At 47.3% G+C, this 25,984-nt stretch overlaps 1 protein-coding gene and 1 non-coding gene across 2 annotated transcripts in view; both read left to right on the top strand.

The window, feature by feature from the left end:
• The window catches only part of St8sia2 (ST8 alpha-N-acetyl-neuraminide alpha-2,8-sialyltransferase 2), a 65,991-nt gene that overhangs the window by 6,957 nt on the left and 33,050 nt on the right, over positions 1 to 25,984 (top strand). The gene's annotated exons all lie outside the window — the stretch shown is intronic.
• LOC126505965 (small nucleolar RNA U109) lies at positions 14,966 to 15,108 on the top strand. Its single transcript, XR_007593042.1, has one exon. It is a non-coding gene; the product is annotated as a small nucleolar RNA U109 (small nucleolar RNA).

Here is a 25,984-nt window from a genome sequence, read left to right as displayed (position 1 = left end):
GATGCAAAAGAGAAGAATGAAAAGGAGAGAAAAGGCGCAATGTGTCCAGAGCAGTTAGGCAGTTTTCAGTCACCAGCTGCCATTGCTTCAGAGCCTTCTATGCCCTGAGATGCTGCTCTCCTTTTCTTGTGGCTACTAAGATGACCCCACTTGGAAGAAAGTCTTAGAAGATGGCCCAAACACCCTCTTCTTTGGCCAAACGGGTTGGGAACCAGTGTCTGCGAACCCCAGTTTGTTTGTTTGTTTTTGTTTTCAATGCTACCAGCTTTTAAAATCTTACTTTCTGGGATCTGGTTCCTAACGGTTCATGGTGGGAACCACACCAAAAACACAACCCCCCTCCACACACAGTTTGTTGTTTTTCCTCCAGAGGGAAGGTGCCAATAGACAGTAACTACAAAGTCATTTTGCCGGGTGCTAGATATCTAAGCCTCGCGGCAATCTGATAAGGTCGATGTCATTATCATCCCCACTGCACAGGGGAGGAAACCAAGGCACAGAGTCATCAAACAATTCATCCAGAGTCACACAGCTAGTAAAGGGCAGAAGTGAGACCTGAACCCCATCCCCAGAGGGAAAGAACCACGCGGAAGTGGTGCATTGAGTGGCATCCAGTGACGAGATGGGCATGCACTTATCTCCAAGGGAGTAGTCACCAAAACCGCAATATCTGTGTGAGAGAGGACTATGTAGACACACCAAGGCTGGGGAAGGTTTTCAGGGATGGGGTGCTGGTGCCCAGGACACAATGGGCCATGACAGATGGAAAGATCCATAGGAATGGGGGGTTGCAGCTTCAAAACGCTACTGCCTTTGCCTCCCCTCCAGCAGCCTTCTGCCCCCAACCGCTCCCTTCAGAGTGGCTGTGAGAGATGTTTGTTAGGGAAGGGGTGAGGGTGGGGGGAGGAAGAGGGGAGGAGGCTGACTGACTCACTGAGGGAAGGAGAAGCAAGGCACATGGTGAAGACCTGGAGGAATTTTCTTCCAGAGAAGAAAGGACGGGCTCACACTGCCAACTGCCCCAAGCCAGGGAAGCCGGGTTCAGAAGCTACACAGCAGAGAAACACGGGCTTCATCAGGGAGGGGTCAGGCTCCGTTCCAGGGTGCCCCCATTTCCAGGGCCTGACCCCCCCTGAGAGCTCACTTTGATAGCCTCACTAAGTACCCCAGTTGTGCTGTCCGACCATCTAGAGAGAAGCACTGAAGGCTCAGAGAGGTCCCGGGAATCTGTGACCACATGGCAAGTTCAAGAGGAGCTGTAGTCATTTAGCCCTGGCCTTGGCTCACTGCTCCTAGCTACTTTTTGGTCCTGAAGATGTTTAGACCGCCCTTCTAGTCTTGCCCTGGACCTCCCCTACTCTGTTCCATTGTCTGTGCCACACTGCAGGTTTGTAAACGGATACTGGAAACTTCTGAGTCTGGAGGAGAGACTCATGGTCGGTCTGTAGACTAGTAGCCTGGTGGCATGGCTGGGGTCTGGCGGTTCAGCCAAGGCTGAGGAAAGGGCAGACGCTCCTGGACTCTCTGCCCAGTAAGACCTAAGTGTATGCTGTTGAGTTTCCTAATCTCTAGTTTCTAGGCTAAGCGCGATACCTCGGGTAACTCACGCCTTCTTTCAGGCTATTGCCAGGACAGTTTAAATAATAGAGGTGAAGGCATAGGGTGTCTGGAGAGAGGGAGCTTGCCTGGCCTGGAGGCTTTGGCTTGCTGTTTTGTAGGTCACGAACATACTCAGAGTGCCTTCCTAAGACTTGACTTTAAGTGGACTGTGCAAGGTGTCCAAGCTAATGCCCTAAGCAAAATGTTTATTTCTGAGAAGCGAAGAGACAGGTGAGAGGAACCTCAGTGCTGCTGGCTGTGTCTGGGCAGGCTTGCAGAAGGCCTCAAAAAAGATTCTGGACAGTGTGGATACAGCCATGGCTCCCAGGCCTTCCCACAGCCTACCCATGCTGCCAGCTGTGGCTCTAACCCCACAGAGTGAGGTCTTGGGTCTTCCTATGAATCTCTTCCTGATGCCACCCAGAGCTTTACTTCTGCACTACCTTCTGGCTGGAGCTGTGCTCGCTGCCCCTGATGCAGGACACCAGGCTCCACGTTAGTACCAACAAGGAGCTATTATTGGGTGGTGGAAATGCTGGCCTCTGGAGAAACGCTTACTACCCATGTGCCCTCAAGCAAATGCCCCCCTTTTCTGAACCTCAGTTTCCTAAACCACAGTCTCCTCATGATTATGCAGACTACAGACAGTAGGGTACAAAATGCTGCAGCTACTAAGGAAAGAGATAAAACCGTCTCTCCCCCAAACCCTAATACAGACTCCATACCATCCAGTCTAGCAATCTCACTAATGGGTATGCTTAAAACAAAACAGAGGGGCTGGAGAGATGGCTCAGTGGTTTAGAGCACTGGTTGCTCTTCCAGAGGACCCAGGTTCAAGTACCAGCACCCACCTGGCAGCTTACAGCCATCTCCAACTCCAGTTCTAGAGAATTCGATTCCCTCTTCTGACCTCTATGAGTTAGCACACATATGGTACACAGACATCTATGCAAGCAAAACACTCATATGCATAAAAGGAAAATAAATTAAATCATCCAAAACTTTATAAAAATTGAAAGCCAACACTCGAACAGATAGATATACAATAATACCACTGTTCACAGAGGAGTCAGTCACAATGGGCAAAAGGTAGGAGCAGCTCGTATCCATTGGCAGATGAATGGACAATCAGAATGTGTTTCACATATAATGAAATACTATTCAGCCTTAAAAATGAAGGAACTTCTAACAATGCTCCATTCAGCGCAGTTGAACCTTGATACCATTAAACTAAGTGAAATTAATGCAGTCACTAAAAGACAGCCGGCGCCTGATTCCTCATATAGGAACTTCCTAGAACAGCCAGATTCTCCACAGAATGGGGATTATCACCGTTGGCAGGGGGGGAAGAGTGAGGAGTTATTATTTAATGAGTGTAAAGTTTCTGTTTTGCAAGATGAAAAGGGTTCTATAATGGGATGGTGGCGAAGATTGCACAGCAATCAGAAATGTACTAAAGGCCACTGAACAAAACACTCAAACAAGTTCAAAACAGTATATGTTGCACGTGTCTCACTACAGTTTTTGAAAACGCACACACACACACACACACAAGTGAGGGAATGCCTGGCAGGTGCTCGGGCACATTGGTTTATTTTAAGAGCATGGTGTGGTTTTAACAAAGCAACATCAATGAGGGTACTGTTTCATTTGGAAGGTAATACAATGCCAAGAAACATGGGAGGGAGGCAATCATGCCAGAGAGCGAGGGAGTGGCAGAAACAGGGAATTAGAAAGCATACACCATCACTGTAGCGTGAGTGTGTTTGGCTAGACTTGCTGAACGTGGCCCAAATCCCTAACCCTTGGGATTTAGGACTATGGGAAGTACAGGCTCATGCTTTTCTGTGTGGCCACTGTGTAAACACTTGCTGGCTTGCCTGCCTATCTAAATTCAGTGGAGGGGGTCCCTGGGGTCCCATAAACACTCAAGTTCATGGGAGGCACAGTGCAGTGGTAGAGATGAGGGAGGCCAAAGCTACTCAGACCCCTCCCAACGCCTTCTCTCTCTTGCTCTGTCTCTGCGGGGGGGGGGGGGGGGTCTTGAAACTGCCCCCCTTTGGCTCAAGAGTGAACTCGACAAGAGCCTAAAACCTTGGATTTTCTGATTTGGCAACCACGAGACTAGGAAAATTGGAGGCGTGTGGTCCCTTTCTTGTCAGGCTCACACCATACAGTACCTGCAAGAAAATGGGACTATGCAGTTGGTATGGCTTCTGGGAAGTATGAGGTCCATAAAATGGCCCTCGAACCAGAAAGAGCATCCTCAAAGGCTTGTCCAAACCAGAGAATTTGCATCTTGGACAAGTTCCAAGAGATCCTGTCACTGCTAGGCCCTCTGAGGAATTGAGAGACACTAGACTAGGGTCTTTTTCACTCAAAGCGTGGTCCTTAGACCATCAACTCTGGATATCACCTAGAGGTCCGGAAGACATGCCAATCTCAGGCCTGCGCGCGCTTACACACACACATACACGCACACGCATGCACACTCGTGGCAATATAGTTACACACCACAAAATGATGTTTTGCTCAACCCCAAGCTGCACATGGCGAAGCCTCTCCCCAAGGTTGTAATGGAGCTGAAAAACAATGCGCCTTTTCTGTGTTTGGATAAACAAACACATAGCACCGTGTGCAGTGGTCTGTAGGACACAATATAGAAACATGGTGTTTGGTCCTAGGAGCAGTAGGCCATAGCATACAGTCGGCAGACAGAAGGCTGCACCGCCCGTGTTTGCAAGAACACTTGCTAGCATTCCCACAACTTTGGTTACTGATGCATTTCTGCAGACATGTCCCGGTCACTAAAGGATACATCAGTGTGACTGCTCTCCCTGCCTTCCGTAGTGACCCTGTGCCTACTCACCAGGGAGAATTTGTCTATGTCTCTCCACCCAAAACAGAGTTGCCCTAGAGTGACTCTCCAATGGATGTAAAAACAAAAGAACTAACTCATTCCAGGCACAAGGGAGATCCCCATGTGTATATAAAGAGCTCTTTATGTAGACCACACATTTGTTGTAAGAACACTACAGGAGGTACTGGGGAGGTGGCTCGGTGGGCAAACTGCTTATCACACAAGCACAAGGAACTGAGTTTGAATCCCCAGGACCCATGTAAAGCTAGGTGCGGTAGTACACATCTCTAATCCCAGTTCTGCTACAGCAGCTTGGGAGGCAGAGATAGGAGAATCTCCAGAACCTGGAAGGCCAGGGGTATGCATTGGCAAACAGCAGAAAGACCAGCTCAAATGAGGCTGAAAGTGAAGACCATTGCCCAAGGTTGTCCTCCAACTTCCATGGCTGTGCTATGGTGAACACACACACACACACACACACACACACACACACACACCCTGTAAGAGCAACGTGACTGGTAACTGAAACCCGAGTACAGTGATTGCTTCATAAAGCCAGAAGAGGGACCTGGCATTTTTCAGTCTAGCTGGCTGCATTCCTCAGCCGGGAGGAATCGTCACCAAAGGTTGACCTGACTCGGGAGTCTAAAGAGGCTCCGGTGCGTCTAGGCACAGCCTTGACCTAGGCCTGTAGTACCAGATGGTAATTTCTGGAGAAGCAGGACAGCAAAGCAGTCCTCAGCTTCACTGAGCCCTCTGGTGAGTTGGTTGGCTGTGATCATTCAGATGGCAAATGGCCTGGCTTCACGGTTGGCACGCGCCATAGTAGTTCCTCCAGAGGTCTGGGGCTTCCTCCGCAGATCTGGTGGCCTGCCCAGCCTGTAGTCTAATTCCAAACACCACTGTCGTGAATGGAGAGGGGAGGCCTCTAGGGGTGATGAAGGCTAAGTATAGGGGAGACTTTTAAAACCCATCTGCTCTTCCTGATAAAGAGAGCCCCTGAGCAGGATGGCAGCCAAGAATTTAATTGTATTTATTCTTGCTTTTACCTTCTATTTAGGGCAAGGGATATTGGTATTCTATTTATGGTAGTGATATAAAGATGTCTTCTGTGATAAATTCATTTAAGTTTTTAAGTGAGTCAATTTAAAGGCAAGTGTTGAGTCAATAAAGTTGAGTTAGCAAAATACAGGAGAATAGACCCCCCCCAAAAAAAAATGTTATGGTTGATGTAGGAAACACACTAGTCTGATTTCTTCCCTGTGCCATTAAGCAATCCAAAGGTAGCGAAGCCAAAACAACTCCTTGAGGCATTTCTTTTTTCTTTCTTTCTTTCTTTCTTTCTTTCTTTCTTTCTTTCTTTTTTTTTTTTTTTTTTGGTTTTTGAGACAGGGTTTCTTTGTGGCTTTGGAGCCTGTCCTGGCACTAGCTCTGTAGACCAGGCTGGTCTCGAACTCACAGAGATCCGCCTGCCTCTGCCTCCCGAGTGCTGGGATTAAAGGCGTGTGCCACCATCGCCCGGCTCCTTGAGGCATTTCTATACAGAGTGAGTTAATTCCCCAGAAAGATCCCTGGTTACAGAAATGATCTATCCACCGTGCTTGAGGAAGTACCCAATGGAAGACTCCTCCCAGGAAGCAATCATGCAGGTGATTTGAATAGTGGTGTGTGTGTGTGTGTGTGTGTGTGTGTGTGTGTGTGTGTGCGCGCGCTTGCTTATTGGCACACTCATGCAACCTTCAAGCACCATCACCTTCTGGGCAGTACCATCTGGACAAGAGGAAGGTCAGGATGAGTCAGGTCCAAGAGGACCTTCCTCTCTCTGCATCACTACCAGGCCAACGCCAGCTGCCATTCTTTAGGAACGCCCTGCCTCTCCTGGGTACCACTTCGTATCTATCGTGTGGTAGTGTTCATGGCTGCTACCCAGGAGCTCACTGAGAGACAGGACCATTTCAGATCTGTGCTGTGTTGACCTTCCAGGTCCTTATCCATCCAGTGCCTGCTTGAGAATGTGTGTTTGTTTGGAAAACCCAGGAAAGAAGAGGGAAGGCAGAGAAAGAAAGGAGAGAAAACTAATTCCCTGAGGAAGGCCCAGAAAGGCCCTGTCAAATACATTCTGGGATCCTTTAAATACCTCTTTGTGCTGCCAGAGAAGAGGAAACCTGCGAGGTATTACATGGGGCTCTGTAGCCATCTGATATGAAACTCACCGTTACTTTTTGAACATGAGATGCCCCCAACAGGCTCCATCTCAGCTGGGGGCGCTATTTGGGGAGGTACCAGAAACCTTAGGAGGTACAGTCTACCTGGAGAAAGCAGGCCACAGGGGGCACGCCTTTGTGGGTCTCTCCGGTGCCCAGTCCCTTCCTCACTATCTGCTTCCTGTCCACCCTGAAGAGAAGAGGCTCCTCACTATACTAGTAGCACTGCCATGAGATTCTGCACAAGCCCCTGTGCTGAGCTGTGGACAGAACCCTCTGAGAGAGTGAGCAAAATAAATCTCTTCTTTGTTAGATATTTTGTTCACAACACAACAAAAGCTTACTAATGCGTATGTTGACTTCTGTCTTATTTAGTAAACCTACTCACTCCCAATTCCGTGAAGAAAGATCAGCCCACGGTTGAAGTTAGTATTCCTAGCTAGCTGCTTCATGGTTCCACACGGCCGTCATATACAGAAACCAGAAGAATTGGAGGGATGTGGCCAGAATTGAGAATCAAGCGTGCTGGCTCCTGGCAGGCTGAGATCCAGCTGATAACAAGAAGATTAACAGAGGTCCACAACCTCCTCAATCCTGAGGCATAGAAGAGGGTTTTTAAATCAATGCTGGCCAGGCTGGCTTAATGGTATCTAATCTTGCCTTTTGAAGCTCAGATATTTGGGAGTTGAGATCTATTGAGATAAAATAGAGTGAAGCGTGTTGGGGTTTAGATTTTTTTTTTTTTAGACTTCATCCAAGTCTTATTGTGCAGCGTTGTTTTTATTTTCTTAGAAGCAGGCAGGGATTAGCCTCACTCCATCTGCATGAGGGGTGGTCTATTTTTATTCTTTCATCTCACACTAGATCATATTCCATGAGGGAAGGAGTTTGTGTCTGTGCTTGCTCATTTCTATGGACCCAGTGCATGGCTCTGTAGATGCTCAGTAACTATTTTCCAAAGGCAGCGTCTCAGAGAAACCAGTGAGGACAACGTACTCCAAGCCTGTCTTTTGGGGGGGAAAAAGAAGAAGAAGAAACAAAAAGCCATCTATTTCTGACCAAGTGTGCACACAGCAGCCTCCCATGGTCCTCTCCTTATTCCTGGAGGAAAGCGTCGGGTCAACTCCCCGCTACCTGCTTTCTGTGACAGTTCCACGAGCTTTGTGACGTCATCACACAGTTGTGTGTGCACTGTGCACATGACCCACTGCACCCAGGGACTTCTAAGTTCTGTGCTAGATGCTAGTGGCATGCAGATATGAACACAGCTTAGATGAGGGGCTCAAGGAAACTGTGGTCTGGCTGAGCAGAGGTCTTGTGTGACAAAGAGGAGAGGAGCCTTTAGAGTTCTGGATTCGGGTTGTAGACTCGCCTCAGTGGCAGACCCTTGCCTCTCAGGGCCGGTTTCCCTATCCATGCAACACTGTCTAGATAAAGTCATGGGTTTTCCCTAGTTCTGTATCCTCGGGATTGGGTGACCATCACAGACACCTTCCCTGAAACAGGGTTTAGACTCCCTGGAGGTAGCTAGGTTCTTTGTTATGTATCTGAATGTTTTACCCTGTAGGCTGGAATGGTGCAGTAGATAGATTCTGATCTATTTTCACTTCCTACCTGCTACACATAGAAAGGTGGGAGGGTGGAAGGGTGGGAGAGGGCCACCCAAAAAAAAAAAAGTCCAACTGGCTACAGTGTCTGCACCATGCCAACTATGGCACGGGACACTTTCTCATCTCAGAGAAACATCTTCAGAGATTTGCAAACTGGGGGTTCATCGTCTTGTATTCCTGCCACCGCTCAGGGTCACCAGGGACAACATTGTGTTACAGTAGAATTGGCATTCTTGATAAATAATACGCCACATTTCAGAGAAGTGCATGGGTGTGTGTAATGAGACACAGGAAAAGCTCCCACTTCACATAGCTAAATTTAGTGATTTGGGAAGCCGTCCTCATTTGGCAATAAATCGGGAAAAATCATCATTGCATAGGGCCTGTGTTTGTGGCCTTCCATCAGCCTAGCTGCAACCCCTGACCTTGGTGGTGAGTGCTCCTGTGCGAAAATAAATAAATAAAATCTTAAAGGATGATTTGATTTGGAGGAAGTTAGAAGTCTCTGACGTAAGTTGAGGAGTCAGAAGCCCGAGAGAATCTATAGTGAGTCTTAGGGGCTCTGTGAACCCCTTCAGATGACAGGCACAGGGTCCATATGCTTCAAAGGATTCTTAAAGAAAAAGGAACCACCGTGGACCCCTGAGTGCTTTGAAAAAAGACTATGCCAACAAGGAGCTGTTTACTAGGGGGCACGGAGAGTAAGGGCGCTGAGAGGACCACCCACACTACCAATGGGAGCCACAGCATGAAGGGTCTACCTGGGGTGATGTCCATGCAAAGACAGGAAGAGTTAGGGAATAATCCAAATATTGGGGCATGGAGAAAGGAAGCTGTTCTGTGTGACTCTTGGGTGGGTTTGGTCTTTGGTTTCACACCTGATTATTTTCAACAGAGGCATCCATCTGTGGGGTCATGAACATGGGTGAACCAGAACAAAGGGCAATGGCACCTGAGAAATAGCCAGAAAAGAAAAAAACAGTTCACCAGCTATTAGAGCAAAGAGGGACATAGGAGGCCGCATTATTATTATTATTATTGTTATTGTTATTGTTATTATTATTATTATTGCAACAATTATAAGATGTGAAGGACTTGTCCAGAGTCCCCTAAGTGGTAAGAACCAGGAGCTGATTGGTTTGCATTTTAGAGAGCAATTGGGGCTGAGACTAAAGTGTAGATGAACCTCTATCGTAGCAAAGGCTCCAGAAATAAGCCTTGGTCTGTGGCCTCACTTGGAGAGTCAGAGCAGAAGCCAGGTGGCAGAGATCAAAGGGCAGAGTAGCCAGTGAGGGAGGACAGGACAATCGAGAGCAAGGGAGGCATGCTGCCAGTACGTGCACCCTTTAAAGATGAGGGTGCCCAGGGCCCTCGGATTGGGTCATCATCGAGCGTGGTGACTTTGAGAGACTGCTTTGGCTAGAGTGGTCAGGTGGAATGAGATTCTACAGACAGCAGGCTGGCCTTGCCAGAGGTTTGAAAAGGAAGAAAAGATCAGGAAACAGAAGAAGGGAAACAGTCTACAAATATATATATATAGTGGATTTCCCGAGAAGCCAGGCTGAGGAGATGGCTCAGTGGAAGAAGCCTTGCCAGGCAAGTGTAAGGACCTGAGTTCAAATCCTCAGAACTCATATGTCTACTTAGATTCAGCTGTCAACTTGACACAGCCTAGGGTCATCTGACTGGAAAGTCTTGATCTGAGAGGAAAGCCTTGACCAAGGAATAACTTTTAGATCAAGTTGACTTGTGAGCATGTCGGGGGTCAGGGAATGTTAATGTTAATTGTTATTAATATAGAAGGACCAGGCCCCTGTCACTCACTTCATTCCTTGAGCAGGTGATCCCAGGCTGTGTTAGAAAAAAAAAAAAAGAATAGCTAACTAAGCATTAGCCACAGAGTTAACCAGCAAGTAGCATCCCTCCATGTTTCTACTTCAAGTTCCTGCCCTGACTTCCCTCAGTGACGGACTGTGTCCCAGAAGTGTAATCCAAATAAACCCTTTCCTTCTCTATGTTGTCCTTGGTCGTGGTGCTTGTCACAGCAACAGAAGGAAACCAGAGCAGCACAGGAAGTTTGGCAACAGGAGGCTGCAGGCCCAGCACTTCTACTGTGCAATGGGAGGCAGGAGGGAGGAGGGAGAACCCTGGGACCTGGGAAGACAGTTAGCATGCACACACATGCATGCACACATATACACATGCACATACATGCACACATATACACACACATGCACACACGCAATACACACACACGCACATGCATGCATGCACACACACACATATACACACAGATACATTGTTTTCACAGTTTAAAAATAAGGTCGTGAGAAAAGAGAAAGAAAGCACAAGAGGTCCTGTGACAGAGCCACAACCTTGGAATGAAGTGGAGCTAAACAGCAGGGAGGGAGAGAGGACAGGGAGGGTCGATCCAGTGAGCTCGTGCTGGGGGTGGGGGAGCACAGAAACACCATCTACAGAAGGGAGGACTGGAACACACCGAGCCACAAGGCTGGGCTGGGCTTTTAGTCAATCACCTGAGAGATTCCTTTTCTGTGAGTCTTTCCCAGGGTGCATTTGGAGTCTGGCTCCCCTAGACCTCTAGAAAACAGCCCTTCCCAGTCCACTCTAAACACACACTTCACTGAGGACTCCTCCATTCCTGCTTCTTATGTGTGTTCTCAGTAGCACCCAAGGCATGGGTAGGTCATTACACCTCCATGCCTAAGGCCAGGATGTTTGCTTGACTCTCTCTCTCTCTCTCTCTCTCTCTCTCTCTCTCTCTCTCTCTCTCTTTCTCTCTCTCTCTCTCTTTGTGTGTGTGTGTGTGTGTGTGTATGTGTGTGTGTAACTGTTTGCTACATCTTGGTCACTCTCAGGGTGGCTGTGTAAAACAGAAAACAACCTTCCAGCCTGAACTTCCTTCCGGAAGCTGCTGGAAGCATCCAAAGCGAAGGGCCAGAAGTCCACGAAGAGACACGGGAGTCGGGTCAGAGGATCAGCCCACTCCAGTGCATGCCACCTCCTTCCCAACACGGCTTTTCACTCCTCTTGCTCTACTTAATGAGCTTTGGCATCTGTCTGGAGTACAGTGAGCAGGAACACTGACTGCCTCGTCTCGCCCTCTGATACCTCTTCCGTGTGCTCTTAGACTGACTCTCAGCTTTAACTTAGTTCAGGCTCTGACCGTTAAGAGAGTCTTTTAGAGAGCCCGGTTCAAATCCTGCCTCTTGCTCTCTCCTTGGCTGTCAATAACTGGATATCTTCTGAGTTGGCTTTTGTTTTGCCGTGATAAAACACTCTTACTGAAAGCAGCTTCGGAAGGTGAGGGTCTACTTAGCTCACATTTGCAGGGGGCAGCCCATCACTGAAGGAAGTCAGGGCGGGTACTCAGGGAACCATAGCTCATTGTGGGCAACGCCCACCCTAGCAGGTGGGTCTGGGTTATGTGAGAAAGTTAGCTGAACTGGGCCTCCCATGTCAGTCCTCATCCAAGATAGTTTCTCAGAGCCATGATCACAGGCCAGGCTGCCCTGGGCAATCCCTCAACTGAAACGCCTTCAGATGACTCTGGGCTGTGTCAAATTAACAGCAAAACCTAGTCAGGATAAATACGACACAACTTCTCTCTGTGAAATGGAAGCAATGGGAACACTGACCTTAGAGGAGAATTTATAACAGAAGCCCATCCATCACAATGGCTTGGGCTGTGTGGCTTTTTTTTTTTTTTTTTTGTAGTGTTTTATTTCTTTGTTTTGTTTTGGCTCTCCTTTACTGTCAAAGTGAAGTCTTCCTCCAGCCCTCTCTCAGATACATGATATTAGCATCCACCTGGTCATAGCCTTGGAGGCTCCTGTCCTCTCGGAGCTGTTCCCACGTGACCCCTACCTGCTGTGAGCTACAGTGACCTTTCTTGCAGAAAGCCATGTTCTGATCTCTAAACCAACATGGCTGGAGTTCCTGCTTTCTACACAGAGTGTGCCCGTGACTTCCCATAAGGCAGTAAGGACGTGGTCAGGAGGACCCTAGGATAGAGAAGTCTTCTTCAAGCCCAGTACCTCCCAGAGCCTTGGAGACCCTGAAGAACGCTGGTGGGAGCAGCAGACGAGTGGTCATACCCCAGAAGCCCTCAAGGCTGAGCTCCCTCCTAGTTGTTGACTTTATTAGCAAACACCACAGAGATCTACCAACCAGAGGCCACCACTGCCAGATTCCCAGAAGGCTCAAAAGAAGCCAGATGAGTCTCTGACTAGTCTGTTCTGTTTTAAAGATCGGTCTCTGAATTTTCAAAGCTTTAATGTTAGATGGGGTAGAGGGCACTATCTCAAAATAAGTTATGCTCAAAATACTTAGTCCATTCCTATCACCTCAGAAAACCAGGTGTGAAGTGTAATGTCCACACACCTGGAATGAAGTCCTCAAAAAGTAGAGGCAAGAGGGCTAGGAATTTAAAGTCATCCCCTGCTACATAGAGTTTATAACCAACTTGGGCTACAAGAGACCCTATTTCAAAGAAAGAAAGAAAGAAAGAAAGAGAGAAAGAGAGAGAGAGAGAGAGAGAGAGAGAGAGAGAGAGAGAGAGAGAGAGANGAGGGAGGGAGGGAGGGAGGGAGGGAAGAAAAGAAAAATGTTCGGCATAATACAAGTCTCCAAATGAGTATTTAAACCAGTTATGATCTGACTCTGGCCATTTATAAATGTTAAATTCAGTACACACACACAGAATAAGGCATTTCTTGGAGAGAACTTGATATTCAAAGGTACAACCATGCGATCCAGCTCCCACACTCCAGGACACCCTTGCATTGCCCGACAGAGTTAGACGGAATGAAAAACAGAAGACTGGGGCAGAGGGCAGCTCAGAAAGGATCTTTCACTCAGAAATCTGAACCTGATGTCAAAAGCTGGTGGTGCCCATGAAGGAATCCTGAGTTTACAAGGGGCAGAGAAGCAGCTGAGCTCTGCATCGTAGAAACCACGCCCTCCCGGGAAGACCTGGCAGACTGTGGGCCTGGGAGAGATGTCTATCACAATGATGGAGGCACCAGCAGCTCCTCTCATTTTGAGGGGTGAGCTGAAACCCAAAGGTGATGGAACTTGGAAGGGGAGGCATCATGGGGAGAGATGGGGGAGTTGGGGATGCAGCCCTGACTTTGAATGAACCAGGCAGGGTTGTCCTTCCCTGCGGGAGAGATCTAGGGGATAGTCTATCAGATGTAAGGCCTGTGTAGGAAGCAGCCATGATGATCAGTGAGTCTGAAAGTAGGATTGAAATTGCAGGGTGAATCGGGCAACTTAGAGGAAGACAGAGGAAGTTGGGGGGTTAGTGCATGGGCCACGCTAATATCCCTAATACTCAGGCAAGACTGGAAGCAAATGGGAAAAAAGAAGTTTCTGGAAAAAGCAGAAAAAGTATTGCCACAGCTGAGGCTGGTCTCTGGGATGTTTTAGAGTCTCACTTGGTTTGTGGGCAATGCAGATACTTGGTGTCTTCCTTTCTTTCCCCCATTGCCATGGTTAAATTCTCTTGACAAGAGGAACTTTATGGAGGAGCTTGCTTTGGCTCACAGTTAAAGTTACCCTCTACCATCTCCCATGACTAGGAATTCACGGCCACAGGAGATTCAGACAGCTCATCACAGTGCCCTAGTAATCAAAGGCGATCAATGAATGCAAGCTTCCACTCAGTTCCCTTTCTCCATTTAGACAATCCAGAATGCCAGTCAGGGAATGACACCTCTCACGGTGGGCAGGTCTTCCCACTTGGATTAATCAAAGATAACCCGTACAACCAAACACCTTTCACCCAGGTCATTCTAGCTTCAGCTGAGTTGACAACACCAGTTATTACACTGGGCTTGTGCCCGGTCTATGCCTACTCAAGGTGGGATCAGGCCTCTCTACGCAAGGGTTCTGTCCTGCACAGTCCCATGAACTATGGGTATGTGACATTCAGCTGTGTCTCCCACATGAAGGAAAGAAAAATGCACAAAAATGATCTCCAGCAACCCTTCCCTCTGGATAGAGCCCAGCTTCACATCTGAGGAGGCCATAGAACATTAGAAAGCTTGATCCTTCTGTGGCTAACCATCTTGTCCTTCCTCCATGGCTTCTAATGGGACCCTAATGGATTGCACTATGGGAAAAACAGAGACTTCTTAAGCTCAGCAAGCAATAATATCTGGTTTATTCTGTTCTGAAGGACAGTTGGCTATCACCTTCGATAACACTGCAACAAACACTCACAGGGGTTTCTATCTGAACCCTGTAAGACCTGACTTAGAAAAAGCATATCAAGACCAAGAAAGATTCAGCTGTAAGAGCAGAAGCTGTGGGAAACTAGAGCTCCCAGCCCCTCCCTATCCAGTGGTCCCATTCTACCTCATTCCAGCTAACAGTAAGACTTCCTGAGTGTTGACCAGCATTGCTGCTGTGGAAGAGGGAATGGCCATTGTCCTAGGACCAGGCAGAGTCACAAGGAGACACATCAAAGCCCCCAGAAGAAAAGCACCTTCAAAGTCTTCCCTGTCCGGGTTGTCCTCTAGAAATTCTGTCATGAAAAGGCAGCAGCTGACGTTAATAGGAACACTGCCGCGTCTGAATGCAAGGCCATCAAGAAAGGAACAAAAGAAGAAGAAAGCCTGGTTGAACATGGAGGCCTTTCAAGTAGCCGCCCGGCAGGTTCAAGAGCAAAGTGTGGCGCATCAGACGGGCATTCTGCTCCTCTCTTTAAAGAGCATGGATTTATCCACACCCTACGACATGAATGAAATGAGTTTCCAGGGCTGTCAACTTTCCGGTTAGGGTTCTGCAGTAGTACGCTTCTTCTACAATAAAAGAGAGGGGAATGACAGCCAAGGTTAAAGCAGTGGAAGGGCCATCAATAATGGATGCAAAACAACTGGGTCATAGACTGAGTGTGTTTTCCTAGCAAACCGTTTCCGAGCGTAGCCTGCAATGACTGGACCACACTTACCGATCAGCGTAAGGCAAGTAGGAAGCCTAACTCGAATATTTTCCTGAACCGTCTGCTTAGCTCTCCCACTGTGGTTTGTAGAATAACCTTTGCTTCTGCTAAATTCACTAGCATCCCTGGGACTGCACTCAATCCTTACCCGCAGCCAACGAAAGGGAGGTAAAAAAAAAAAAAAAAAAAAAAAAAACCCTTTTCACAGATGCATGGAATCTGGCTGCATGTGGATAATGTCCTGAAACTTCTTATTCTGGGGTTATTCACTGGGTGATGCTGGGCAAATCCTGAAGCTTTTTGGAGCTTTGGACATCCTATCTCTAAAACGGTGAGAAATAAGGAAGTGAACATACCATATTTCTGGTACTGTGTCTGGCATGGGGTAAGATTTCACATACGAAGCCATGATCATTTTTAATGACTCTGGGGATCTTCATGTCCTTCTAGGCAGCGTTTTGTCCACATGGCCAATGGGACAAGAACTATCACTAGGATAGTGAAGACATGGCTTTTGGGGAGGGAACTTTGGTAGTGGGAAGGAGACTCTCTGAAGGGAAGACTATGCCTACCTACACACTCTTTTAACAATGTTTGTGTTTGGAAATGTAAATCCAAATTTTGTGGAAAACGACGGGTAATCCTAAGCAAAATCTGCTAGGGTGTGAATATAAAGAAAAACTGAATTCAAGAATGTGGACACCATCTGCCTGGTGTGGGCACCAGAAAGTGTCAAGGAGGGATTTTATGCCACTGCAGATAGAACCGTAAGGCATTAAAAAGAAAAGAATTTAGAATACTGCATCCCTGAGCCAGAAGGACTGATAAAGATGTCCTGTGAACTCTAAAGGACCCCTTTCCTTGCAATAATGTTTCATGTCTCTTCCTAATAGCAAGCTTCCTCCAGGGTGTGCCCATGGATGGCGTTTTTCATGTGTCTTTTAGGAGAGGGAGGGTCTGTTCAGGGCTACCCAGTGAGCCAGGCAGAGAGTAAGAATTGCACCCAGGAAACCCCCAAAATTCTATCCTGGAAGAGAGAAGCAGCTACCGCTGACAAGTCCTGCTGGAGGTGGAGTAAGATGGCACAGTAGTCAGTTTTTGTCAACTTGTCACTAGCCAGAGTCACGTGGGAAGAGAAGCCTCAACTGAAATGTCCCAAGCAGTGTCTGTGGGCAAGTCTGCAGGGGTATTTTCTTGATTAATGGTTGATGTGGAAGAGCCCCGCCCACTGTGGGTGGTGCCACCGCTGGGAAGCTGGTCCTGGGTTGTATAGGAAAGCAGGCAGAGTAAGCCATGAAGAGCAAGCCAGCAAGCAGCATTCCTCCGTAGGTTCTACTTCAGTTCCTGCCTCCAGGTTTCTGCCCTGGCTTCCTTCATGGTGGACTATAAACTGTGAGTGAAGTAATCACTTTCCTCCCCAAGTTCCCTTTGATCATGGCATTTATTATAGCAATAAAATGCACACCAAGACAGATATGGACTGAGAAATTCTGTTGCTAGGTAATCCTACAAGAACTGTTTGAGGGCTGGAGAGATGGCTCAGTGGTTAAGAGCATTGTCTGCTCTTCCAAAGGTCCTGAGTTCAATTCCTGGCAACCACATGGTGGCTCACAACCATCTGTAATGAGGTCTGGTGCCCTCTTCTGGCCTACATACAGACAGAATATTGTATACATAATAAATAAATATTTAAAAAAATAAGAATTCTTTGACTAGAAGTACGAGAGATTCGAGGGAGACAAATAGAGAACAGGGTGGAAAGGAAGAGACGGCTAATAGAGAGGAGACTTTGCAAATCTTCGCAAAGTGATAGGAAGAAATATAGAATTGGCTGAGGAGAATTAGGGGATGAAGGGCCCTTTAAATTTAAGGCAAGATTAAGTGATATTGAGATGAGAACGGAAGGGTGTGGTGAGCCTGGATTGTAATTCAGAGCTGAGATCTTTGACCAGTTTTCTAGGTTCAAATCCTGAGGTCCTCACTTACTATGTCGCTCTGGTGCTATTCTCATGTTCCCTGTGCCTGGGCATGGAATCCTCTTCTGTGTGAATGAACGTCTGTTCCTCCCTCAAGGGCTATAGGCAGGCAACGGTGAGGTAAGGTAAGATTTGTGGAACTTAGCCTGACTTACAAGAGCCCTGGGATACATATCAAATTATGCAGCTAGTGGGAATTGTTGAGTTCACGGAGGACGGAAGGTACGGTGGCTAGAGAGCCTCAAGGCAGAAGGGATGCGATTCAGAACAGAGATAGATCACTGGCTTTGGATAAGGAGACAGCTGGTTCCTCTGTTGTAACACGAGAAAGGTGGGAGGCTGAGTTCTTCCATTAAGGAATATTAATTGAACCCTGGAGGCGATGTACCCAACACCACTGGGGGTGGCAATATTAGGCAGACATGCTCCCATCATGGGGCTACCACTGTAGAGGGAGACAGTGCCTTTAATAAGCGGGTGCGGTGATGGGGAGTAAGGAGAAGCACATTGGGGGCACAAAGAAAGTCCATGCTGTTTTAAACGGTGGTCAGGAAAGGCCTTGCTACACAGATGACATTTGCACACAGATTTCAAGGCAGGGAAGTGGCCCATGGGGATCTCCCCGGAGCAAACATCCCAGGGTGAAGGCACAGCTAACGCGAAGCCCTAGACCAGAGCATGCCCGGTAGGTGCAGGTAGAAGAACATGGGAGGACATCTGAGTTCTCCATCCTTCCACCCCAAGCCCTGATCTAGGAAGCTGAGCCTTCTCTGTAGAAGAGGGGTGCCTGCAACTGTTTTGGCTCATCTCTTCATTCCTAGAACACACTGGATATGCAGGAAGTGTGCTTCCTATGAAAATACTGGCATAGGCAGGACCCCAGACATATGTTTGGCTATGGTCTATGGTGGGGGCACTGGGAACTGAGTGGAGAGCACCTTGCTGCAAATAGACTAGAACAGGAAGGCGGGGGGGACGGGGGCTGACTTGTAGGGAATAAGGATGCATGAACTCAGAAAAGGCTTTGTAGCCATGAACACCGTGTTGGTTGCTCTTGCTGCTGTGACTAAATATACGACCAGAGCAACTTGAGGAGGGCAGGGTTTATTTTGGCTCACAGTAAAAGTGATACAGCCTTTCATGGTGGGGAAGGCTTGGAAGCAGGAGCAGAAGGCATCTGGTCACATTGCCTTCCCTGTCACCAAACAGCAAGCAGACTATACAACCTCAAGACCCCCGCTCCCAATGACACACTTCCTCTCCTTAGGCTACACCTCCCAAAGGTTCCACATACCTTCACTAACAGTGTCACCTTTTGGGGACCACAGGATAGAACACACGAACCCAAGGAAGACACTTCTTAGTCAAACCACAATAATACCCTTCCATTTAAAAGCCACTGGGGCTAGAGGGATGGCCCGCTACTTAAAGAGCATTTCTGGCTCTCAGAGAGGACCAGAGTTTGGTTCCCAGCACTCACAGTAGGTCACCCATAGCCTGTCACTGCAGTTCCTGGGGATCCAGTGCCCTCTTCTGGCCTGAGTGAACACCCACAGGCATGCCGATGTGCATACTAGCACACGCATACATGTAAGTAAAAATAGAATGTTTTTATAAGCCTTTCCCACTCTTCACCAGTTACAGCTCATTTATTAATACAGATGCCTCCACCTTTGAGTTTTAAGTGCTGTTATCTGGGTCTTGGAACCGCAGGGACTGTAGGGTATAGCACTCTTTTAGTTAGCCGTGTATAAAGTCTGTCTCCTTTAACAATTTGGAGGTCGAGTCCCACATGAATTGGTAACCCCAGTTTATGCATCTTCTCCGGTCTGTACCTCCATTTGCTCTGGAATCACTCTGGCTGGGGTAATAAATCATACTGTCTGCCCCTGGCTAGAGGTAAGAAAGAGGAAAGACCCGGAATAAGCCTGGCGTGGCATGCTGGCATCCAAGAGGCTTGTTTACTTGCATTTTGATGTGCAGATGCCTAGAAGTACTTTTTATATAAAGTCTGGGGAAATTGGCTGGAGCATAATCAAAGCTCTGGGTTCCCAGGGATGTTTTCTGAACTGAAGCAGAGGGGAGAGCAAGGAGTGAGCTGGTACCTTTTTGTACAGCAAGGGAAACTGATTGACAAGGGGAAAAAAAAGTTGGCTGAAATCAAAGCGAATGTATAAATCAAATCAAGCTAGTATTTAAAATAGAAGACGGGATGGCATGGGGAATGTGGAGAAGCGGGGAAGGAGAGCTCAAGGGCACAGAAGACAGCCAGCCTCGTTAGCTGAGTTAACCTTCGGCTTCAACCACACTCTTGAAAGCCCAGTACCGGAGACCTCAACTATTACAGAAGTAACACTGTCAATTTGATACCTACACACATTCCAGCCTTTGTGTGTCCTGTGGAGCCTCCCTGTCTATGGGGTTTAAGTAGTCCGCTAAAAAAAATAAGGCTCGAGGGGCTGGAGAGATGGCTCAGAGGTTAAGAGCACTGGCTACTCTTTCAAAGGTCCTGAGTTCAATTCCCAGCAACCACGTGGTGGCTCACAACCATCTGTACTGAGATCTGGCACCCTGCTCTGGTGTGCAGGCACACCTTGAGGTAGAATGTTGTCTACATAATAAATAAATAAATCTTTAAAAAAAAAAAAAAGGCTCGATGTATAGAAAAGGAGCCTCAAATACTGGCGAGCACATTGTAAAACTGTTATTCCCGACCTGAGAACCAACCGCGAGAGAAACTGCCAGTCTACATGGGCAACGCCAAGGATGAAATATGTCGCCTCCTGTGAAGCTGAAGCGGTTGGGAAGAATGTCTCACGCTGCCACTCCACCTCCTGAAATGACCACCGATCGATTCCAGCATGATCACGATCGTGATGGTTCCACACTGGTAATGAGCCGACCTTGCTGGAGTTCACGATCTATGTTAGACCCATGAACGCCACATACAAGCATAAGGAAGTCCTCAGGGGGAAATGTGGCAATGATGTCTCCGAGACTATAAGGAGCTGCTTTCTAAGGAGAAGGAAAGAGTGGCTGAGGATGCAAACCCCAAGTAGCCCTGAGGGAGGCGCAGGTGTTGGGCTTGTGGGCTAGCATGGAAGCATGATAAGGACCATCTGGTTGCCTGGGAGACACTAGGCTGAAAGCAATAGCATGATGCAGATTCTGGACCAGCAGCAAGTCTCTGCCCCACATCCCAGGGGATGCTGGTGATAGTTGGAGACATTTTTGATTGTCACACCTTGGAGATGAGGAGGAAGTCTACTGTTAGAAGGCAGTAGACAGAAGTCAAGGGTGGAGCAACATACTTCTTCCAACAAGGCCACATTTCCTGATCCTTCTAAAGTAGTGCCACTCCATGATGACTAAGTATTCAAATAGACAAGGCTATGGGGCCCTTCTTATCCAAACCACCACATGGTCCTTAGGTCGAGGATGGAAAAGAGTCAAAAGAACGACATTCATGTTCAATGGTTTGCAGTGTGCTCTGCGTTTAGGGGATCATTGCATTAGATCACGTAACCTTTTCAACAATCATACCAACCAGATACTATTAATCTATAGGCATACAAGCACCTAGAAGCTTCTAGATAGGTCAAGGGATGATCTAAGATCAAACTGCTAATGACTAGTTCATGGAGAAATCAGACACTTGGAATTTCACCTCAGAGCTTGCTCTTCTAGCTTGTTTCCTGGTGTGGGATGTCCTTGTCCTTCTGTATACTGTGACTATGTGTTTCTATTACTAGTTAATGAATAAAGCTGACACAGTCAATGGCCAGGCAGAATATACCTAGGCGGGAAATCGAAACAAAGATTGGAAAAGAGAGAAGGCAGAGTCAGAGAGATGCCATGAAGCCCCCAAAGGAGTAACTTGCCAGGGTATTACTAGTAAGCCACAGCCACGTGGTGATACATAGATTAATAGAAATGGGTTGATTTGTAAGAGAGAGCTAGCCAGTAAGAAGCCTAAGGCATTGGCCAAACAATTGTAACTGATATTAAGCCGCAGAGTGATTATTTTATAAGCGGCTGCAGGGACCGGGTGGATGGAGAGAAACCATCCAATTGGACCAGCAGGATGGAGAAGAATCTCCCATCTATGGTTCCCCCCATCAGAAAATTACTGGAAGGGCAGAGCCTAAGTTCCAGCAGAAAGATTAAGGTGACAGGAGTTCACAGGGGAAAGACGAAGGATCTCAGAGGATCATGGAAAGAGCGTAGGAGAACGAGGCCTCCTACCCCTAACAATGGCAGGAGCAGTAACTTTTAATTAAGCAAAATCTTATCCATCCTGCCCCACCCCCCAGGAGAATCACGTTCTTCTCATCAGCAGACTGATGGAACGTTTGAGTAAAAAAAGATTCTACTGAATTATTATATTTTTTAATGTCATCAATAAAACATTTGTGGAAAATTTTTCTCTCTTATTTCTGAAGGGTGTGCATATCTTTAATTTTTTTCCTCTTAGCTCATAAAGCCTAAAATACTTAACTGTCTGATTCTTTAAAGGAAATCTTAACTGACTCATACCCCAGAGGCTACAAAACCTTGGAGGTGACTTGGAATGTGATTGGAAAAGCCAACTATAAGGTGGGTCTGGCCACTCCTGTACCCTAGGACACCTGTGAAGATCAAAGGGCCATCCCAGGTGTTGGTCCTTGTCTTCCAGTTGTTTGAGATCGAGTCCCTTGTTCACCACTCCCCATGCTGGGCTAGCCTGCTGACATGCTCCTGGACTTCCTCCAATCTCTACCTCTTGTCTCTCAGTAGAAGCCCTGGGATTATTACAGACATGCAGTACTGCATCTGGCTCTATATATATGTTTTGGGGATCAGAACTCGGATCCTTATGGCTGTGTACCAAGAGTTTTACCCACTGAGCCATCTCCTCAGTTCCACTTTTAAGGCAGTGAAGGGCAAGGACGTGAGAGCTTCCACATCTTAGAGTTTGGGAAGGATGACCTTGAACTTCTTGTCTCCTGATGAAACCAGCAGTTACATCACTGTAGTCTAGCTTGCAGACAGGTGCACACCCTTCATCAAGGATTCTCCAACAGTGATCACTGAAGATGCCTTGGGCCAGGATTACTGGGATGGGATACTTAGAGCAAAGTCTTCCCTGGTCCAAGCCATATCCCGATGGAGGCATTCTTCTTGATGTGACCATTGGTGGTGGTTTGAACGAAAATGGCCCCCAAAGGGGGTGGCACTATTAGGAGTTGTGACCTTATTAGAGTAAATGTGGTCCCATTGGAGGATGTGGTCGCTGTGGAGGCGGGTTTTAGGTCTCATATATGCTTAAGCCATGCCCAGTGAGACAGTCTGCTTCCCGTTTTCTGCATATCAACATGTATCAGCTCCTTCTGCAACACATGCCTTACTCCTGCCATGCTCCCCTCCATGATGATGAACTAAATAAACCTCTGAAACTGTAAGCCAGCACTTCAATGAAATGTTTCCTTTATAAGAGTTGCCACGGTCATGGTGTCTACTGACAGCAATAGAAACCCTAACATACCACCCCAAACCAAACTACAAAAGCTCCAGGCAAGCACATATGAACCTCCTCCCACTCAGAGTCATTGTTTGCTAACTTTTCATTCAGGACTCGTCCTGAATCAATCAGTTGGGGGTCCCTTGCTCATGTGGGCAAGGATATCCAACCTTTCAGAAGACAGAGACAGGCAGTTAATTTTTGGCAACTAATTCAAAAAGTTCTGGGTAATAGTGTCCCTGAGCCATCATATATGGGTCAGCAGGTAGGACCTCTGCTCCTGTTCAAACCACAGGTGCTTAGCTCAGGACATCAACATGGAAGGTGGGACTGCCCCCTATACCAAGCATCTTTGTGTTGTCCTGCCTCCCATACCTCCATCATCAAATGCCAGGTCTCCATGGCACACTGGTAGGTGGATAAACTTTGAAGACATGACATGAAGTCAAAGAAGCCAGATGTTGTGTGATTCTACCCAGCTGAACTATCTAGAATAGACAGATCCATAAAACTGTTAAAGACAGACCGTGGAATCAAAGCTATGGGAACGATGAGGATTGCTTATTGACTGTAGTTTCTCTTTGGGATAAGATGTTCTGGGGATGGATGCTGAAGGGTAATAACTTTATTAGTGTTTTAATATCCCTGTGCTGCTGCTGAAAATAACGACAGTGGTGTCAGGTATACAGAGGAAAGGGCGTCCTTAAATCAAAACCCTTGCTTGACCCTCAGTAGGAACCCCAGGTCTGCTCACGTGACTAATTCCAAATTGTCCCTTCCCTCACCGCTTTCCCTAGCATATGCTCATAGGACCATATGTTAGTGTACCCCTGGGAGCCAGCAGGTAGGAGCTCAGTGGGTTTCATGTAGGAATTGGAAAAAGGCACTCAGTACCCTCCCAACAAGGTAAAGCATCTACAAATTCAGGAATGGCTCTTCAGTTTAATCTTCTACTCTCAAGATTAATCAACTGTTTAAGTTAGGTCCAGACTCTTAATTAAAGCTGTCAGCACCTGAAAGTTCGTTTTCCTAGCCCAACTCTCCGGTGAGGAACTGTAAATGTGGGAAATTCTAACAGGGATAGACACTGGGCATGACCTTGAGTATAAAGAATGGCGCCTGATGTTCACATACAACAGCACACTGTGCCCCACTAACGTGTGACTTGTCTGCGGGGGGGGGAGGGAGGGGGACAACAGTTAACACAAAATTTAAGAACCTGCAGTCTGGGATTGTCGTTTAGTGGGCAGAGTATTTGCTAACAAGCGTGAACCCTGGGTTCTGTCACTAGTACTACAGAAACCGGGTATACAGAGGAACTACAGAAGAACACACACTTCTACCCAAACTCAAGAGGTAGAAGTGGGAGGATAAGGAATTCAAGATAACCTAGGTTATGAGTTCAAGGCTAGCCTAGACTGTGAGAGACTCTGTCTCATAAATAAATACATATTTTAAAATAACTGGATTCTGATGCAGAGGCTGAGCAGAAATTCCATTCGGTGTGCTTCCTAGTTGCTTTCAGCAGAACGGATCCAACCGCACGTGGTTTTGTTGTGTCTTGCTAACATGCCATCTCGCTTTCTTGTCTTAGTCACCATGTACTCTGCTAGAGGACATCACAGCTGTGGCAGCAAACACTTCCTAAATTGTAAAACTTTCAAGTGAACCAAACTGCGTCAACATTTTAGCTGAGACTATTGTAGAAAGATCAAACGGACACTTGCCATTGCTGATATTTGGGCTCGGTTTTGAGGCTTTCTGGTACGCAAAGTACTTTCTCGGAGGAGGCTGTGGTTGTCGTGGTTGTTGATTTAGGTAGGCTAAGCATCTGTGGTCTTATAAATTCACTTTGTGAATTATTTTAAGCAATTTTTCGTCCGGTCATCATGTTTTTTTTCCCTTAACTAAGCAAGTATTAATTTATTTTAATAAAATTTGAGGCAAAATATCATAAAACGAAAGCAAACTTCTCATCAGTTTGTGTTCTTCCTTCTCAAGCCGAATACCTTCAGACTCCCTGGGAGTGATGCCCTGCCCTAGGGATTATGACAACACAGTGTCTTAAATGGGTGTAATGAAGGTGTGTGATCAGGCGTGCAGAATCCCCAGCTGAGCGTCTCATCGTTGAAGTCCTAACTTAGTTCACCAAGTTCTGGGGCAAGGCATTCTATGAGCTGCAGGACTGAACAGGACAGGGTCTCATGCTGTTTAGCTTTTCATGGTAATATTTCTCATGGGGAGAGGGCATACATGCCAGACCATGTGGGCACACAGAAAAGACTGGGTAAGCCGGGAGACACAGTAAGAGGAATAGATTGGCAAGAGCCTTTAGTGTGGTTTCTGTAAGAAGGTGATGGTCAAGGCTGGTGAGCAGGCTAGGGTGAATAACGTCTGCAGGCTGTGGAGCATAGGATGTGGTCCTGGGATTCTCCCATCTGCTCTTAGGGTTATTGCGCAAAGGAATAATGACCTCTGGTGGGACCTTTATCAATGAGGTGATAGTAAGTGGGTCATGTCATGGCTGGCTGGTACTTGAAGGACTCATGTCCATGCAAGCCTTGGTTGCAGGGTTTGTTAGCCTTAGGAGGGATGCTATCTGCAGAGACAGCAAGACCCAAGTGTCAAAACATCAGAACATGGAAAATAAAATACAAGGTTACTGTTCATCCTTAAGGGAAGCACACTGCAGTGGGTGCAGAAGGCAAGGAAGCTGAAACGGGAACAAAGACTCAGACCTCGGCCGGCCGCTCAGCAGTAAGAGGAGGGGTCAGACTGTGAGAAGACAGACGAAAAGATGCTGAGAAAGAAGCAGCTGCTTTCTAAGGAGAAGGAAAGAGTGGCTGAGGATGCAAACCCCAAGTAGCCCTGAGGGAGGCGCAGGTGTTGGGCTTGGGGGCTAGCATGGAAGCATGATAAGGACCATCTGGTTGCCTGGGAGACACTAGGCTGAAAGCAATAGCATGATGCAGATTCTGGACCAGCAGCAAGTCTCTGCCCCACATCCCAGGGGATGCTGGTGATAGTTGGAGACATTTTTGATTGTCACACCTTGGAGATGAGGAGGAAGTCTACTGTTAGAAGGCAGTAGACAGAAGTCAAGGGTGGAGCTGGGCATGGTGGCCCACGCCTATAATCCCAACAGAGACTGAAGCAGAGGCAAACAGGTCTCTGTGAGTTCAAGGCCAGCCGGGTCTACACAGTGAGTCTCAGGACAGCCAAGGATACTTGGTGAGACTTTGTCTCAAAAAAAAAAAAAAAAAAAAAA

This window comes from Alexandromys fortis, unplaced genomic scaffold (assembly GCF_014885135.2).
Source record: "Alexandromys fortis isolate MF-2015 unplaced genomic scaffold, M_Fortis_MF-2015_v1.1 scaffold_67, whole genome shotgun sequence".
Taxonomy (NCBI): Eukaryota; Metazoa; Chordata; class Mammalia; order Rodentia; family Cricetidae; genus Alexandromys; species Alexandromys fortis.
The sequence above is the reverse complement of the archived record's forward strand: the minus strand, read 5'-3'. Positions and strand labels throughout refer to the sequence as shown.